Genomic DNA, 20,138 nt, shown 5'->3' on the forward strand with positions numbered 1-20,138 from the left:
GTACAACTAACACAGATGACATATAGATGGGGCTCTGCATTCTAGAAGGCTTTCTCTTACTGTGTGTAATCTGAGCCCTACAATAGCAACTTTTATTAACCTATTCTTTTGTACTTTACCAGGTCAAAACTGGGACTTTATGAGCATAGACTTCAATTTCATTTGTAGGTGAAATTGAGCATTTATAAAACAATGACCTCATCATAAATATTTTCTTTTTTTATGTGTATGTGTACACAGGTTCAGAGTTGTGTGTCTCTGTGTGTGTGTGTGTGTATGTGTGTGTGTGTGTGTGTGTGTGTGTGTGTGTGTGTGTAAGTCAAAGGTCAACGTCAGGTGTATCTCTATAACTCTCCATCTCATTGCTGAAGATGGGGACTCTCAGTAAGTTCAGAGCTCACTAGTATAGCCAGGATGGCTGTGTTACATAAACCCATGTTCCCATGGCTCATTCTGCCAGGTACAAGATCTCATCAGCTCCTACTTTGAAATCCTGGGGTAGACACTCTCGCTGCTTCTAGTTTACAAATGAGGAAACTGAGGCACAGAGTGTGAACTTGTCTATAATCACATAGCTGGAAACTGGCAAAGCTAGTCAGTACTGAATTCAGACAGTAGCTTCAGAGCAATTATCTTGGTGGTGTTACAAGGCTGTAAACATATCATTCTGTAACTCTCAGAGTCTTAATATAAATGGGGCCATAAAGAATCGGCACAAATTCAGCCATCATCCAGACCTGTAAGACCACGCCAACATCACGCAAAGTGATAATCCGAACAATTAAATATTCATTCCACCGACTTCAGAACAAATCATTTTGAAATGATTACTTTAGAACTGCCTTTCAGGGTCATTTATGGACCATGCAGAAAAAAAATGATGTCTTGTTTTACTTACATTTTATATTCAACTAAACGTGAATTATATCGTTTTTATTACCATCCAGAGTCATGAAACTTGCTGTGACTTGTAAGTGCTCCTCAAGGTCTAAGTGAATTTGAAAAGGAAGTTTCTGTAATGGCTCAGGCATGTTACCAACTGGCAAGAAGTGGTTGTGGGGGTGAAACTGGCAACTCACAAGACTAACATTCCCAGGCTGAGGGATGGGTGGGTGACTAGGCAAGGGCACTGGCTGTGCTTCCAGCCTGAGTCATCACACAACTTGCTGCTGAAGGCGGTAGACTCTACTGGAAGCTGGAGGTCAGGCCTATGGGAGGAAGGTGGGTCATGGCGTGCATGCCCTTGAAAAGTGTATTAAACTCCTGGCCTCTCCTTTCTTTCTCTTTTCTGCTCCCTAGATGACATGATGAACAGCTCTGCTCTACCACAATCTTCTCCAGCCCACCATAAGGCCATGATGTTGTGCAATACAGCCATGGCCAAAATGCTTTGAGAGTGTGACTCAGAATGAACCTTCCCTCCTCATAAGTCGTTTACCTCAACTATTTTATCACAGACTTGAAAATCTGCTTAGTGTTAAGTCCAGAATTATTGAGTAGAACAGGGGAAAGTCTAGGAATGCCTATTACTACAATCAAATACAGAAATATATTAGGGAAGAAAACCAAACTTTGCTCGAGAAACCCAGAGCTTTTAGTGTTGCTGTAGAGTAAACCAAGGAACGGGTTGTAGCATCAGTTTGTCAAAGCCCTAGGCAGAGGTCAGGCCTGGAGTCACAGCCACAGAGCACGGATGCAGAGTTAAAAGTCACCAGAGGCCATCCCCCTGGCACCAACAGAGGAGTCTGAACTACACCACACAGAGGTTCCAGGTCACCATGCTGAGCTGAGTGGTCTGAACTGCCAACAGAGCTAACAGGCCAAGTTCTCACCAAGGCCACTGCCGGTCATTATCAACAATGAAGATCTCTCAGCTTCAATCCTTACCATACATGAGCTCAAATAACTGCTTGACAGCCAGTCAGTTACTTCCCTATTTCCTTCATACCTGTTCTTTGAGTCCAACTATTCTCTTCCTTTTCTCAGCTCCCTGAAACCCTCAATCCATTGTTCCAGAGCCCCTGGGCTCAGTCAGTTCCCAAGGCTCACAGGGCAGCTCTCACAGAGACCATCGGTGACTCCAGTCCTAGGGATAAGCCCCCTGGCACAGCAGGCACTTCATGGGCCGGACAAGTAGATGGGTGTGTACCCATACACATGAAAACTTTAAAGTAAAAAGTACAAATATAACACTAAAAATATATGTATGTACACTCATAAAATGTATGTATAGGATAACATAAACCTTATTCATATCCATCATCAGGGTCTTGAAGATCACTGTATACTTTTTAAATCAAAAGGTAGGGAATGAAGACAGGCCAGAGAGTTGCATCTCCAGTAACAATGAAGATGATACAAAAATATTTGTTTCACAAATATCTTCTTACCACTAGGATATTTATGTACATTTCATTTGGCTCCAAGAAAGGATTGAACAAAACACCAGAATTTGTACTAGAATGTTGTTCTATGAGAATTACACCTCTGTATTTCTAATCTCTGCATTTTTTTCAGTGTGTGTTAAACTATTATTAACCAGTAAGACTACGACATAGAAGTTGGTTTTCCCCAGATCAAAGAGTGAGCTGGAGTCCGAAGTCACATGATTGCCTGAAGTCACATGATTGCCTGAAGTCACATGATTGCCTATGTGATGATGCTGCCACACCAGACATCATTCCCACCTGAAGCAACAGCAGCAGCAGAAGACAGAGCAAGTTTGAGGAAACCCCTCTCTGTAAAACATAAAGGCCCTTTGTCTTCAGCGCATGTGTTTTTCCTCTGACCACATGACGCCATTATAGACAAAACCCAAGTCTAACTGCTGTGGCTGCAGAGAGAAAAGGGTCATCCACCATCCTACTAAGCAACCTGCCAGCAGGGCACTGAAGGGACTAGAATGGCTACTGGTTGTTGTTCCTGTGAGGTGAGACGGAGCAGAAGTGCAGGGATTCACACTGCACTGGGTAGCAGGCATGGAAAATGATGAATGATATAAAAATGATAGAAAATATATAAACATGGGTTAGGGTTCTATAAACACAAGAAGTGTTGTGATGAGTTTCAAAGAATGGCTGAACTACCCCAGAGGGAAGGAAATGGGAGAAAGCTGTTCGAGGTTCCATAGAAGCTGCCACTTCTGTGTTCCAAGTAAGTATCTGGGAGAGCTGAGTCCCAGTGAGCAGGCACAGAAAGAAGGCCACAGTCAATGACCATGTGAGGAGCGCAGATAAACTTTATATATAAACATATACAATGAAGTAGAATATCACGCATTCCTTGCACAGATAATTTTGGACTAAACGTGCCATATCAAAAAAATCCATTCATATATTAACCATGGTACATATGAGTACGAATCCTAATCCATTAGCCTGAACTTTAAATAAGAGGAATATATGGGCTCAGATGGGTCCGCACAAGCAGCACCACATGACAGTAGGATAACAGGGTCTCACATAGGTCTCCGCTGCCCAAAACAGCCAAAACACAAGAAACTTGGGGGGTGGGGGAGTAGGCTGGGCAGTGGTGGCACACACCTTTAATCCCAGCACTTGGGAGGTAGAGGCAGGCGGATTTCTGAGTTCGAGGCCAGCCTCGAACAGTCTACAGAGTGAGTTCCAGGATAGTCAGAGAAAAAGAGAGAGAGAAAAATTAATTAATGGGGGGGGGGGGCGGTAGACCAGAAAGGATGCTTCCCTCAGCCTTCTGAAGCTTAGCTCTAAGACACCCTGATTAGGACATCTGGCCACAAGAACCTTGAGACTGTTTTGATCTGGTGAGTTTGCTTTAGGGTACGGGAGCCTTCGTCAAACAGTACAAAGAAACTTCTTCAAACAAGATGAAATGGACTCTCTACCATCCTTCTGTTTTGAGAAGGAAATCGTGGATTAAGAGGAACTGACTGGAAATGGTTCCTAGAGCTCACCCACCACTGCAGCCCTTTATAAGACACCACCCACAGAAGTGGCTCTCCTTCCAAGAAGTTGATGCTGGCTGCTACCCGTCAGGAGCAGGGCACAGGCAGCTGAGAACACCGTTCCACAGGAAGCTGAGCTGTGTGCCCTCAGCAAGAAAACACTCAGATGCTAATGGAAGGGTACATTCAGCTACCTCAGAAAGCATCCCCAGGAGAGGGGACCAGGACCTCCTCAGGAGAGGGGACCAGGACCTCCTCAGGAGAGGGGACCAGGACCTCCTCAGGAGAGGGGACCAGAACCTCCCCAGGAGAGGGGACCAAGACCTCCTCAGGACAGGGGACCAGGACCTCCTCAGGAGAGGGGACCAGGACCTCCTCAGGACAGGGGACCAGGACCTCCTCAGGACAGGGGACCAGGACCTCCTCAGGACAGGGGACCAGGACCTCCTCAGGAGAGGGGACCAGGACCTCCTCAGGAGAGGGGACCAGGACCTCCTCAGGACAGGGGACCAGGACCTCCTCAGGAGAGGGGACCAGAACCTCCCCAGGAGAGGGGACCAAGACCTCCTCAGGAGAGGGGACCAGGACCTCCCCAGGAGAAGGGACCCATGCCCTCCCCACTGGTCTTCAGAATCCAGGTGGCAGGCTTCCAGCAAACGCCTGAGGTTGAACAAACATAGGGAGTATGTGAAAAAGGAGTCTTCCCTCAAGAAGGAAATCGCAGTTTCCTGAAGGGAGGGGTGAGAACACCGGGGTGAGGAGACAAGAGACAAGGGACAGGAAGAACTACAGAAGCCACAAAGCCCCAGATCTCACCAACAGATCATAGGTGTTAGGAAACAGAAGCCATCTTTCTTCCTTACAGAGCTCTTTGTTTCCTTTCCATCGTCCCTGTTCTCCAGCCCAAAACTGCCGTCCACGTTGTCTAGAATGTATTTTACATAGAAACTGGACCAGAAAGAGAGAAACAGTGTTTTCTTTTACATCTAAAATAGGCTCTTGAGAACCCAAAGGAAGCAGGGTTAGAGTTCTCTGGCTGTGGCAGAGAAGAAGGTGCAGGTGACATTTCTGAGAAATAGAACTTGACAAACTGGGACTGAGAACCTAGAGACAGCTGCAAAGGATACATACCTCCAGGCCGAAAGACCAGAGCCCCAAAATAAAGAAACACACACACACATACACACACACTCAAATGCACAAACACTCAAATGTACACACACTGAAATGTACACATACATGTACACACACACAAATGCACTTGGAAACACCCATGCACACATAGGCACAAATGCACTCTGTCATACAGACGCAAATACACTCAGACACACACAAATAAACACACATACACAAATGCACACACACAAATGTACATATATACACATGCACACACACATACACACATGCATGCACACAAACACACAAATGTACTTCAACACACACATGCATACACTCAAACTCACTCAGACACACATGTACACACATACACTAATGCATACACACATGTACTGCATGTGCACGTGTGCGTGTACACACACACATACACACACACACACATGCATGCATCCACATACCACTCATCTCCAGTGAAATAAACTGTTCCTCTGAGACTGGATAGACAAGAAGCTAGTGCTGAGGTAACCAAGGAGACTGTAGTTGCATCTTGGTGGTCCTCTCTAAAAGGTGAGAAGTCCCTTGTGGTCAAATGTCTTTGAAGCTGCAGGCCATTCTGGCTGTATCAGAATCTGAGACAGCAGGGCACTTTCCCAAACACCACACGCATGCACTAACAAAGGGTGTACATCCTCAAAGGCCACACTTCAGTACACTGTCACTTCCACTGTGGTTTTACATTTTCAGGGCCTTCTCAAGAGGATTCTGGGAAGAAAACCTAATCAATGATCCATCCGAAAGGGGGGTGAAGACCAGCGTATTGCCATGAATATGCTACCTACCTCATAAATACTCATAAGGCTTTATAAAATGTATTGCACAGAGGGCAGGGAGCTGCCACGAGCCCTCCTAGTCAGCCCTTCCCAAGCGCCCTCACTTCTTTCTGGAATGTAGTGGCCTTTGCTTTGCTAAATAAACCTCTCCTTAAATTGTCTGTATCTTTCAATCCATTTGTTCTCTTGTGACACAGAATCAAGGGAACATTTCTCGGTAGGTAACTGGTTCCCTGACCACAGCAGGATTGGAGGAGGGACCCCCCCCCCTCAAAGCTGACATCTTCTACCCATAGCTTCTTCCCACTCCTAGTTCACCTGCACTTCTTCCATTTCTCTCCTCCCTCAGACAGGGCCTAGTTTAGGCTGGCCTGGAACTCACCATACAACACAACCTGGCCTGGAACTTGAGGCAATCCTCCTGTCTCTTGCTGCCAGTGTTGGGATTAGATCTCAGGCACAGGCCACCAGACTGGCTGCTCTGCAGCCTCTTTACCAAGAGTTTGAAAAACATTCTTTGTTTAATATATCTATTTTTTTTAAGGCTCTTAGAGCTCTGTTAATTATTTCCATAACAATGGAAATTAAGACAAAGGGAACGTGCAAACACAACAGAGAGTTGAACGAGTTAATTATTAAAAGTGAAAGCTCTTGATTTTCAGATGATCTACTCTCACACCATAAGGGTCTGTCTTAAATGACAGCAAAGTCAGTTTTAGAAAACCCTTTAATGATAAGAGGAAATGGCTTATGAAGCCAGACAAACACCAACATACATGCACACACACACATCTGCACATGTACTACCCACACATCCATACATACACAACCCACAACATACACATACATTCATCATACATTCATAAGTACCAGATAAACATGTACTACTACACACACACACACACACACACATGTACACACACGCACACACACACGTGCACACGCACATGCACACGCACACAGAGACAGAGACAGCGACAGGGAGAGAAATGACCCAATGGAACAAAGCACTTTAAAATTATTTTAGCAAGCTCTCTCCCTCTGATGTGTTCTGAGGAGCACATTGGAGTTGTCAGGTTGGGGAAACAGCTCTCCACCAAGCTGTTCATTCTCTCCTGACAGACTGTGCCTGCCAGAAGGCAGAAGCATTATGTAGAAGTAGATCCCATCCCCCTCCTTCTGACTCAGAAACCCAGCGAGACTCCACCACATAACTTCAACCTAGACAACATTTGCCGAGCTGTGTCCTGAAGGCAGGTATTATCACCAGAAACACTTTGGATCCTTCACTAAAAATCCACATTTTTAAAAGCTAAAATTAACAGACTTTACTCTTTTTTAAGTTTTTCTTTTAAAACATAGTAGAAAATATAGACACATAGAGATTCTTACTAGCAGATGAACTGAACACACTTTCAAAAGGGAACTGAAATTGGGATCAGACATAGAAAATGTATTTCATGAAACACTTGACACTGAGCCCCCGACCACAGCTCTCGTTCTTAAACTCACTGTTCTCTTTATATTAAAATCGATAAAATTACTTTGCTACCATCGACATAATAATTATCTTATAAAAGGTTTCTAGACCTTATAATACACAGTAGATATGGATTCAATAATAAAATTGGCTTTTACAATTTGAAAAGGCATTGACACAGGTGTGTGAAGTCATCCTTATTTTACGATAGCGTCTCCCTCATCCAGAATACGAGCTCTTGTACTGTGGTGGTTTTGTTTTACTTACAGTTTACTTACTTACCCCTCATATCCAAGCATGTATTTAGCAGACAATGGATTCTTACTGTTTGCTGGATGGACAGCTGGACGCTGGCTGACAGGTGACCAGACGGCATAATTACTTTTTGTTTCATTACTTAGCAATTTAACTTTAAAATGACCTGCATGTTTAACTTTCTGAAAGGCGATTTTTTTTAGAAAATGACGAATTGACATTTTCTATGTAAATTTTATAAAGTATTTTAATTAATATTTCTAGAATCAAACTATAATTCCTCATAATGATACACAAACCAGGAGGGATACTTCATGCTTCTCTGGCCAAAAGCATTCTGATTCTGTCTCTGTTTTCAATATTTTCTGTTTTTGCCTCAGGGTGGGGAATCGAGAGTCGAGAATTGGCCTGTGGAAGTGTGGAGAGAGAACTAAGAACTGTTGCATGCAGAGTAACTACCAGGTGAGCGGCTCATCCACGCTAAGGGACTATTGCAGGTCCTGCCGACCTTCCATGACAGCTCGTTCAAGTCCCTTGACCTTTCTAAGACCAGCTGCCTTGCAATGGTCTTAGACAATTGCAATGACAAACAGAAGAGTGTTTCTGGAGAACCACAGTTCCCTGGCTCCTCGGGGCCCGGACGAGTTCCCTTGCTCAGGGAAGAAGCCAGGTCCCTTTCCAGCTCTAATCTACTGCAGACCTCCTCCTGGAAGAGCGAGTCAATTGCTGCAAGTCTTAACAAAGCCACTGCAAACTGTGTTCATTAAAGGCTTGAAATTATAGTGGTGAGTCCTACTGCAGTCTACAAAAACCACTGGCAGGCTCAGAGAGCAAAGTGAAGCCCACAGATTAGGTAGATGTAAAGTCGGGGGTGGGGTCTGAGCAGCTGAGAGATGCTCTCCCTCCATGGGTATCTCTCTAGCTTTCTATTTCTGAGCTATGCCAGACGACACCACTGTCTCTCTGTTTAACCGAGTAACAGGGACTAGAAAGGTCAGCTGGTGTACCATGGAGTGATTTGTAAAGGAAGGGATTAGTGCTCCGATGAACTCTGCATTTCAACCTCCCCCCCACCCATACACCCAGCTGAGGAGTGAGCAGGCAAGTCAAATCTCAGCTCTAAGACTCAGGTGACAGCAGATGCTGGTGAGGATATGGAGAAAGAGGAATACTCCTCCATTGCTGGTGGGACTGCAAACTGGTACAACCACTCTGGAAATCAATCTGACTGTTCCTCGGAAAATTAGAAACAGCTCTGCCTGCAGACCCAGCTATACCACTCCTGGGCATATAGCCAAAAGATGCCCCAGCATACCACAAGGACATGCTCTGCTATGTTCATAGCAGCCTTATTTGTAATAGCCAGAAGCTGGAAACAACCCAGATGTCCCTCAACCAAAGAATGGATACAGAAAATGTGCTTCATTTATACAGTGGAATAGTATTTCACTATTAAAAATGAGAACATGAATTTTGTAAGCAAATGGATGGAACTAGAAAATGTCATCCTGAGTGAGATAACCCAGACACAAAAGGACATACATGGCGTGTACTCACTGATAAGTGGATATTAGCCAAAAGGTACAGGATACCCAGGATACAATCCACAGACCGTAAGTTTAACAAAAAGAAGGCCCAAGTGAGGATGCTTCAATCCTGATTAGAATTGGAAACAAAATAATCACAGGAGGCAGAAGGAGGGAGAAATCTCGGTGGGAGAGGGGAGAGGGGAGAGGGAGGGGAAAAGAAAAACAGGATCAGGTATGGGGCGGGTGAACACGAGAGAAACCCACAGGATCAGGAGAATGGATGGAAATAAGCAGCTTCTAAGGGTGGGAGGTAGGGGGGACCCTTAGAAAGTCCCAGAAACCTGGGAGGTGAGAGACTTTCAGGACTCAATAGGAGTGAGCTTAACCAAAATGCCCAACAGTGGGGAGAGGGAAGTCGAAGAGTCCACCTCCAGCAGACAGACAGACCTCCAAGTGAGGTCAACCCACAGTCAAAATTTCTGGCCCACAATTGTTCCTGTCTAAGAGACCTGCAGGGACAAAAATGGAGAAGAGACGGAAGGAAAGGCTGTCCAGTGACTTGCCCAGCTTGGGATCCATCTCATGGGGTGGGGGAGGGGCACCAAGGCTTGACACTATTACTGATGCTATGATGTGTTTACAGACAGGAGCCTAGCATGGCTGTCCTCTGAGAGGCCCTACCAGCAGCTAACTGAGACAGATGCAGATACTTACAGCCAACCATTTGGAGTGAATTTAGGACCCTCTATGACTGAATTAGGGAAAAGGTTGAAGAAACTGAAGAGGAGAGCGACCACATAGGAAGACCAGCAGTCTCAACTAACCCAGACCCCTGGGAGCTCCCAGACACTGGGCCACCAACCAGGCAGAGTCCACAGGCTGGCCTGAGTCCCCCAGCACATACAGAGCAGAGGACTCCCAGGTCTGGCCTCACTGAGAGAAAATGTGCCTAGTCCTCCGTAGACTTGAGGCCCCAGGGAAGGGGGATGCCTGGTGTTGGGGGGGGGGGGAGAAAGAAGGGGTACCCTCTCAGAGGCAAGGGGGAGGGGGAATGGGATGAAGAACTGTGGGGGGAACCAGAAGGGGCACAATGACTAGAATGCAAATAAGTAAAAAAGTCATAACAACAACAACAATAATAATAACAATAATTACAACAACAATAAAAAAATATACACAACGGAGTACTATTCAGCCATTAGAAACAATGAATTCATGAAATTCTTAGACAAATGGATGGAGCTGGAGAACATCATACTAAGTGAGGTAACCCAGTCTCAAAAGAACACTCAGGGTGTGCACTCACTGATAAGCGGATATTAGCCTAGAAGCTTGGAATAACCAAGACACAATGCACATATCAAATGGTGCCCAAGAAGAAGAAAGGAGTGGCCCCCGGTCCTGGAAAAGCTCAGTGCAGCAGTGTAGGGGAATACCAGGACAGGGAAGTGGGAAGGGGTGGATTGGGGAACAGGGGGAGGGAAGAGGGCTTATGGGACTTTCTGGGAGGGGGATCCAGGAAGGGGAAAATCACTTGAAATGTAAATAAAGTATTTATCGAATAAAAAAAAGCAAAAAAAATTGTTTTTGCATGCACATATATATGCATATATTTTTAAATATAGCCTTTCAGTCATAAAAAATAAAACTAGCAACAACAACAATAATAACAATAACAATGATAACAGGGAAAGCAAGGCAGAAAGGACCAAAGGCATAGGGTGGGACTCCAGGTAGCACAACGCTTTCAAAGCCACATAAGGTTTGCTTTGTAAGCCATGCACCTGTAATCCCGGGACTCGGGCGGCAACGAGCATAGGTGTGAGTCTGAGGCCAGCTGGACTGCCAGTCTGTCTCTAAAAGCACTTAGAAAAAACGACTTCTGCTAAGAAATGGAGCGATAGAAGGTTCTGAGTCCAGGATAATCCAGGAGAGACATGATCTCGTGGTTAGAGCTACCTACGGCGCTGTGTCAGGGATACTTGGGGATGCCCATGTGAATGGAAGAGGAGGAGCAAAGGAAAATCCACGGACAAGGACTAGTCGTGAAGGACGACGTGTGGGATAGGGGTGATTCAAGGTTAGTCCAGTTAGCATCGCAGGTTCGAGAAGACCCAGGGCCAAATGCTCTAGCTCCTTTATATGTCAGCTCTCTTCTCTGCAAGTGAAGCGATTGAGAGAGCATCCTGTTAATACAAGTCGCAGAGAATCCCTAAATGGCCAGAGAGATGTAGGGCAGATACTGAGGACTCGTTCAACAGGAACCAAATAAGCAAGTAAACGAAATGTAAGGTTACTATGAGCAAAACCGCATGGGCATCGGAAGGTGGAGGGTGCAAACCTCGTCAGCCAGAAGCTTCGGGCTGAGCGAGAAGGCAAGCCTCCCTGGAAAATCATCACTTTGACTTTAAGGAGAGGGTTAGAGTGGAGGCAGAGCCCAGAGGCTGCCGGAGGGCAGAGCTCATGGGAGGGTTGGCCTTGCTGTCAGTCAGGGAAGTGGGTGGGTCCAAGAGAACAAGTGGTCCTCCCTGGAAGGCTGCTTATAGGACAGACCTTTCGAAGAAGGAGGGGAGCGGAGTAGCCTAGGGGCGGGCAGAGGAGGATTACAAGACTCAGTTTCCCTCCTCCTGGTACTACTGGTCTACCACCTACGGGGAACAGGAAGTGTCAGGTCCCCAAGGAAAAGCCAGGAAGGGCCCAGCTGCCTGGCCCCATCCACAGCCAGAAGCTTGGAGACATTCTGGGCATGGGTGTCTAAATTAGGTGTTAAAGACGCGGGAGTGACCAATGCTGGCTGAAAATAAGCTAAGACCTGGAATCCCCAACAGACTCCATAAAACGGGTTGATAGAGAGGAACTGACAATGAACGCTTACCCACAGAAAGCATGTTCGGTGAATGCTGAGCAGACAGAATCCTTTATTCCTTCTGGAGGCCATTTGTGGGTTCTCTTGCTGCACCCACTTAGCATGTGAGCCCCCGGGTGAGCCTGAGCCCTTCAATTCTCTAATGAGTCCCTGGATGGTCTTATTCCTCTCCCTTTGTCACAAACATTTGGGCAAAAGGCCTCACTGCGACTCCCAAGTCCACAGACATTTAATTAACACAGTCACCAGAGTCCAAAGCGTGCCTGGCAGATGAGAGCCACAGAGGGTCTCACAGAGTGGGGACTCACTGAGACAAGCCCTTGGGCGCGGACAGAGATCTTCAGAAGGGGGTGGGGGGGACACTTCAGAGGGGGATGGGTGGGGGAGGAGAGACTTCAGAGGGGGGTGGGTCGGGGGGGGAGAGACTTCAGAGGGGGTGGGGGGGAGGGAGACTTCAAAGGGGGGTGGGGGGGAGAGACTTCAGAGGGGGGTGGGTCGGGGGGGGGGGAGACTTCAGAACAAACCACAGTTTCCCTTTGTCCTCAGCACACGGCATTTACTGCCTACAGGAAATGAAAATGTCAGTTCCCGGAGGAGAAGCCATGAAAGGCCAAGGAGAAGACTTGGTAAGACTGCCAGGTGCTCTGAGCCTGAGGCCACTCACTCCACTGCCCAGTGTCCAACCATCTTCCAAGGCTGCAGAGTCTTATAGTAATTTATCATGCTAAGCAGTACATGAACAGAAGGAGAGAGACCAGGTTTCTGTCCTTCATCACTTTGAGTGTGAGACTTCTGCTTACTTGTTGGTTTGTTAGGAGATAAATATCAGCTTGGGAAGTGGAGGTCAATTTCTTTAACTTCTGAGAAGAGGAAGGCGCGGACAGAGAGAGAGTAAGCAGCTGTTAGGTTGGGGTGACAGCAGGGAGGGGGGACCACACAGAAGGGAGGAAGGGGAAAAGCTAGAAGTTGCGTATGGTCAGGTGATGGGCCTATCAGACACCAAGAGAAGGAAGCCGAGATGGGCAGATGTCCAGAGACGTGTTTTAAAACACTGTGCTTTGGGACGGCTTGAGTAAAGATACCCTGGATGAATGGTCAAGGGGGCTACATTCAATCCGCGTCTCAGCAGACAGAATCCGGGAACGTGAGCTGACTCCATCTGAGTACCCTGTTTGCTTTGGAGTGTTTCTCAAGTCCATATCAGGCATCAGCAACAAACCTCTGTGGCCTGTGCTAGACACCCCTTTGTCCTGTGCCTTCACCCCTAGATCTGCCCTCCTGCTTCCATTCTGTTTGACTCAGTCATGGTCTTGGTTCACGGAGGACTCGATCATCTTCCTGACCCACCAGGCACCAGACACCTTGCCTGCCCTGCTAGATAGTTAGCAGTCCTTCGTTTATTATCAGAGTCCCACTGTCCATGGTATAGGCAAGTCTTACAACTGTGGAATCCTAAGGTCTTAGTCCTACGTGGTTTAAGTCAAGTTGATACCAGATCGAGTCATTTTGGGAGGTAGAACCCTCAATTAAGGACATGCCCCCTCCAGACTGGGCTGTGGTGTGTTTTCTCAATTACTGATTGGCGGGGGAGGGGGCAGTCTACTGTGAGTGGTGCTCCCCCCAGGCAGGTGGTCCTGGGATGCATGTGAAAGCAGGCCGAGCAAGCCAGGGGAAGCAAGCCAGTAAGCAACACTCTCCATTGTCCTCTGGTTCAGCTCCTGCCTCCAAGTTCCTGCTTTGAGTCCTGCCCTGACTTCCCTCAGTGATAAGACTGGGGTGCTGGGGGTAAGCAAGAGGAACCCTTTCCTCCATACGTCGCTTATGGTCATGTTTTTTAACAGCAATAGAAACCTAACCTCTATCATCTTCCTTCCATATCTATTTAGAAACGTAAAGTGTATGCCGCTATTTGTGTGTGTTAGGATCACATACAGAGAGAAAGGCTAGAGGGCAGCCCAGTGGTTAGAGCACTTGCCTCAAATGCTTGACTCCTTGGGTTCAATCCCCAGCACCACCAACAAAAAAGAGTACAAGGTGAAATTAAAAAATATAATCGTGAATTGGAGAGATGGCTCAGCAGTTATGAGCACACAGAGGCCTGACAGAGGACCTGGGCGCCATTTCTGGCACCTGCGTGTTGTGGCTCACAACTGCCTGTGACATCAGTTCCAGAGAGCTCATACCTCTGGCCTCCATGGGCTTCTATACTCATGCACTCACACACACACACACACACACACACACACACACACACACACACACACTTTAATCTTTAAAATTATAAATGTATAGAATTGGACCTAAGGACAAACAGCTAGAATCCCAATATGACAGAGATGAAGGCAGGTAGGTCAGAGCAAATCTATCCTCAGCTGTATAGCAAGTTCTGGAAAGCTCAGGCTACATGAGATCCTGAGTCAAAAATAAAGACTAAAAACCATTGCAAAAATAAATGACTAAATTTTCCTCAATTTTTAATCTTTACTTCTTTATCTGTGGGGGATGGGACACATGTCACAGAACACTGTGGTCAGAGGACAACCTGTAGGAACTAGTTCTCTCCTTACATCATGTGGGTTCTGAGAACTAAACTCAGGTTGTCAGGCTTGGGGACAAGGGTATTTCTGTTGAGCCACCTTACAAGCCCACCCTATCATCAGGAGGCTATTTCAAATACGGGGCATGGGAAACTATGCAGATTATAAAAGCCATTTAGCAGGGTTTGGCAAACACCCCTCATGGGTGATATCTGTTCTGCCACCTGTTTATAAAATAAAGTTTTATTTGGTAACACAGTCAGACTGGCTTCTTTACACGTGGTCCACGGCTGCTTCAACACTAGAACTGCAGAAGGCAGTATGTGCAGCAGACAGGATGACCTCACAACCCTAAAATATTTACTAGCTGGCGCTGGGGAAGTCCACATATAGTGGTACCCACTAGCACATGGTTTTCAGGCCTCATGCGGCTGTCAAAAGCTTAAAATGTACATGCATATGTATGTATACATTACAGACAGATGGCCAGATGACGTTCCTTAAAATAAGCAAGTTTATATCTCTAAAATGGAGCCTCTTTCACAAAAACATTATCCAGAGGCTTTCCAAAACTTTCCCTACTGTATAATTTCAGACTGAATAGGGTTTTTGTTTGTTTTGGTTTGTTTGTTTGGGTTTTTGTTTTTGTTTTTTGGTTTTTGTTTTTGTTTTTCTTTTTGCTGTGAACAGTTTCTCTCTTTACTTTAACAGTTTACCTTCCAGATCCAGTATTGTTTTATTGCAGTTGCCTGGTACTTCTCTGTGCCTCCTTAAGTAATTCTGAAACACACACTGATCAACAGACACAAGAGACAGAGATGGGCTATGCAATCTCGTCACTAATCTCTGAGGCTCACATACCCACAATTCTCTTGGCCACTACACTGGAAAAGACAGCTTTTGTCCAGCTATTGTCCAGACAGCTTTATCACAAGCACACCTAGGTGTTCCTAGGCACAGTGACATTCAAGAATAAGGCCCCAGATTACAGAGGGGAGGTGAGATGGCTCAGCTGTTAAGAACACTGGCTGCTCTTCCAGGGCTCCTAAAGTTCAATTCCCAGCAACCACATGGTGGACAACAATCTAGAAAGGGATCTAATGTCCTCTTCTGGCATGTAGGTGTACATGCAGACAGAGTACTCCTAAATTTAAAATATATATAAGACCCTAAACCTGAGTTAGACACAGGAACCCACACCTGCAACTTTGGTTTTAAGAGGCTAACAAAGAACACAGGCAGAGTACAAGCAACGTGACAGCAGGAGCCATCCCTACAGAGTGTAAGCTCACTACAGAGCGTGAGTAAGTGTGTGGTGTATGTGGTGTGTGCATGTGTGGGGTGTGTGTGGTGCAAGTGTGTATGTGGTATATGCATGTGGTGTGTGTGTGTGTGTGTGTGTGTGGTGCATGTATGTATGGGGTATGTGCATGTGTGGTGCCTTGTGTGTGTGTGGTGTGTTTATGTTATAGTGTGTGTGTGGTCTGTGTGCGGTACATTTGTGTATATGTGTATGTGTGGTTTGTGTGTGGTGTGTGAAGTTTGTGTGGTGTGTGGGTATGTGTGTGTGTGTGTGTGTGTGTGTGTGTGTGGTGAAGTGGGGGGAACTGCTGATAACTTTACTCTCACCAGTTAGGGACCCGGGGACTATTGTACACTCAGACAATCAAAGCCAGTTTAGATTTTGCAGCTTCATATGACAATCCTACAGGTTTTACCTGGTGGGCCTCAAGTAACTGAAGCTGACCTTGAACCTCTGTTCTCCGACCTTCACCCCCTCAAGTTGGAATTAATGTGTTACCACTACACCTAACTCTCATAATCTTAGGATAATTTTTAAATTGCTTTATTAAGTTCATACAGTGGAAATTTCCCCCATTATTTAAGTTCACCTATGGAACAATCTTATCTTACAAATGTGTACTCACAAGGCCACTGTCCTAAACAGTTCTGGAGATTAATTATATTCACTTTTGCTGTATTTGGGGGTACATGTGTGTGTGTGTGTGTGTGTGTGTGCGCGCGCGCGTGTAGAGGCCAGAGGTCTATACCAGGTCTCTTTCTCTAGTGCCCTTCTCCATATTTTTTGGAGACAGGATCTTCTACCAGACCCAGAGCTCATTGCTTCTGCAAAATAAGCTGGTCAGCAGCTCTGGGGACCCTTCTGCACCTGCCTCCCAGCATATTCATTAGTTTTCTATTGCTGTGATAAAATACAACAGCCAAGGTTAACTTGCAGAAGGAAGGGTTTACTGGGGGCTTACGAGGAGTAGGGTTCATGACAGTGGGGTGCAGGGAGCAGGAATGAGCAGCTGGAGCAGAAGCTGAGAGGTCACGTCTTGAACACTGAGAAAGCTAACTTGAAATGATCTTTTGAACCCTGAGAGCCTGCCCAGAGCAGCATACTTTCCGCAGCAAGACCACATTTCCTCGTGCACCCTACCCCAACACCTACCAACTGGGGACCAAGTATTCAAATGCCCAAGATTTAAGGGATACATCTTGTTCAAACCACCACACTAAGATTACAGATGTTTAGCGGGGGTTGGGGGTGAGGGTGGCGCACACCTTTAATCCCAGCACTTAGGAGACAGAGGCAGGCTGATTTCTGAGTTCCAGGCCAGCCTGGTCTACAGAGTGAGTTCCAGGACAGCCAACTCAAAATTACAGCTTTTAAAGTGGGAGCTAGGATCCGAACTCAGGGTTTTTTTTATCTTATTCAGTAAGTACTTTATCAATAATTCCTCCTTACCAGCCCCATTTATTTACTCTCCATTCCAACTGGAAAGTAATAATTGATTATGCTGGGGGACTGAAAACCATAACAGGAAGAATCCCACCAAGTTCAGCCTGCAGCACTTCATCAGAAGCCTCTGTCTGCTGGGTGGTGTGCTATGATCTCATTTTCAGTCCCCTTTAAACATCAGTAAAAGGATGTGCTGCACATTATTTTTAACTCTTTTGTTACCTATAAACTCCACGTCGGTAGTACTGGCAAATGGAAGGTGTGCCAGCCACAACTGTCAGAACGCTGAGACGTTTTCTCTTCCCAGGCTTCTGAGTTTATATTCTAAGAGTACAAATAAGATTTCTCATTTAACCTCAAATCCCTGTTGTAAGTAGATAAGGTGTATACAAACACAGGAAGATCTAGTAGCTGGTTAGTTAGGCCAGTACGTTATTTAAAATGCAAAGTAACCCATGAGAAGAGGCACCATGTCCAAAGGCACTTTGGTTCACATAGGTCCCCACAGATGAAGCTCACAAACGCCCACCGCGCTTTTATGGATGAACAAGTTGAAGTCAGAGAAACTGGAAAGCACCAACGGAGGACAGAGGAATCGAAGGAGCATCAGCAACGCCGTTTGCATGTTTCTGCTGACATATTACCACGCTCCGTGTGCTTCTGTGAGTTGAAAAATCCAGCTGTGTTTCTGACTTTCCACAAGCAACGATAATAGAAATGGAACAATTGTAAGTTAGTTAACACCCTTCGAAGATATTAGCGGTGGAAGTTACGTATCCAATTACCAGCCCATCTCTCTGCTTCTACAAATGAAGTAAATGAAGCCACGCTGATTACTACACATTAGCACAAGGAGGCAGAAGCTGAAAGAGGTGAGTTGCTCAAGTCTCTAGGGAAACACTTTAGGCAGCTTGAGTAATATACACACTTCCTCTGATTTCAGGGTATTAAGAGTAATTTATATGCATAGCCCTTAAGCTCAAGTAATTGCAGCAATGAAATAGAGTTTTTAAGGGGAAGGTGGCTTAATGAGGACTATCAGATATCTAGAGAATGTTGGGATAACAAACTATCCTGGTGTAGAAGAATCAAAGCCACGCTTACGATCTCTGGCCCCACCCAACCCCCAGTTAAGAAAAGGATATTGCCCTTGGTCAGTGCCCAGTCACATTTTCCTTCTGGAGTGAAACAACTCTGAGTCTCCAGTTCTTCTAATAGACTCTGTGCATGGAGGGGTATAAGCACACGTGCTTGTGCGTGCACATGCGGAAGCCAGAGAGCGTCATCTGGGGGCCTACTCTACTGCTCCAGGTTATGCCCTGAGACAGGTTCTCATGCATGCGACCACTGAGGACAGAGATGGAAGCCCTCCCCACCTGGCCGTGTCCTTGTTCCAGTAGACTTTTGAATCCTGTGGAAGTAGCTGCGGTCAACATGGATGTGAGGAGGAGGGGAACCACACACTTAGCAACAGCCTGCTGCACTGCTGGGTTTGAGGCATGCATGCGCTCTGATAATCATGTCTGGGGACAGAAATATGCAGCTAACAAAAGGTGACCATTAAGCAAAACGTAACTGCTCCTGGCTTCTCAATCCTTTCACCCAGGTCAAAATTAGAGCTCAATTTGATCCCACTTCCTCCTTTGTGTATTTTTATTGCTTTTGCTGACTGCGAGTTTAAAGGTGACACAAATGGCTGTAACCTAGACTCTTAGGTGCTTGGTGAGCTGTATTTGGGTGTTTATAAAAAGGATTTAAATCTAACATGTCCAGGCTTTATTATCATCATCATCACCATCATATCACCATCACCATCTCATCACCATCACATCACCATCACATCACCATCTCATCACCATCACATCACCATCACCATCACATCACCATCACATCACCATCACATCACCATCACATCACCATCACCATCACATCACCATCACCATCTCATCACCATCACCATCACCATCACCATCTCATCACCATCACCATCACATCACCATCACATCACCATCACATCACCATCACCATCACTATCACCATCACATCACCATCATCATCATTATTATACTTTTCTTTTTGTAAAGTTTCTTAGAAAAAAAAAGGTAACTCATAAGTACCCGTATTTGTGAGTTTCCTATTAACTAAATATCCAAGGCAATATGCATAAACAATTAAATGTGCATAAACAACTGAATATACACAATTGAATATGCACAAACAAACATGCATGGGCAACTGAGTGTGCACAGACAATTCAATCAGCAAAAGCTGAATGTGCATAAACAATTGAATATGAATGACAAGCATGCATAAACAATTGCATGTGAATAAACAAACCAAACGTCCATGAGCAATTCAACATGCAGAAAATAACAGGAAGTAATTCCGGCATTACGCATAGCATTTATCGGCTACTCTGCTTTAATGCTGTGGCCAACCGAATACCCGACAGGCACCTGAAGGATGGGGGGATTCGTTTTCAGCTCGTCCGCATGGGGAAAGGCATGGTGGTTGGGGTGGCTTACAGCTGTGGCAGCAGGAGCAGGAGACTGCTTGCTCACATCTGGACAGATCAAGAAACAAATTCAGGACAGGAAGTAGGGACGGCTATAACATCTCAAAGTCACCCCTAAGAGATCCACTCACTCTAGCTAGGCCTCACCTCCCACAGAACCTCCCCAGACAGTACCCCCATCTGGAGATCAAGTATTGACACACACACACACACACACACACACACACACACACACGAGCCTGAGGGAAACACTTCACATCAAAGCACAGTCTAGCATGAACTTAAATATGTGGTTTGGTCAAACATAACAAACACAACAGTGTGAACACCGAGAAAACAATT

General features: G+C 45.8%; 1 protein-coding gene across 2 annotated transcripts in view; it reads right to left on the reverse strand.

Moving 5' to 3' along the window:
* Itpr2 (inositol 1,4,5-trisphosphate receptor type 2) overlaps positions 1 to 20,138 on the reverse strand; it is a 410,062-nt gene that overhangs the window by 90,608 nt on the left and 299,316 nt on the right. The gene's annotated exons all lie outside the window — the stretch shown is intronic.

This window comes from Apodemus sylvaticus, chromosome 2 (assembly GCF_947179515.1).
Source record: "Apodemus sylvaticus chromosome 2, mApoSyl1.1, whole genome shotgun sequence".
Lineage (NCBI taxonomy): Eukaryota > Metazoa > Chordata > Mammalia > Rodentia > Muridae > Apodemus > Apodemus sylvaticus.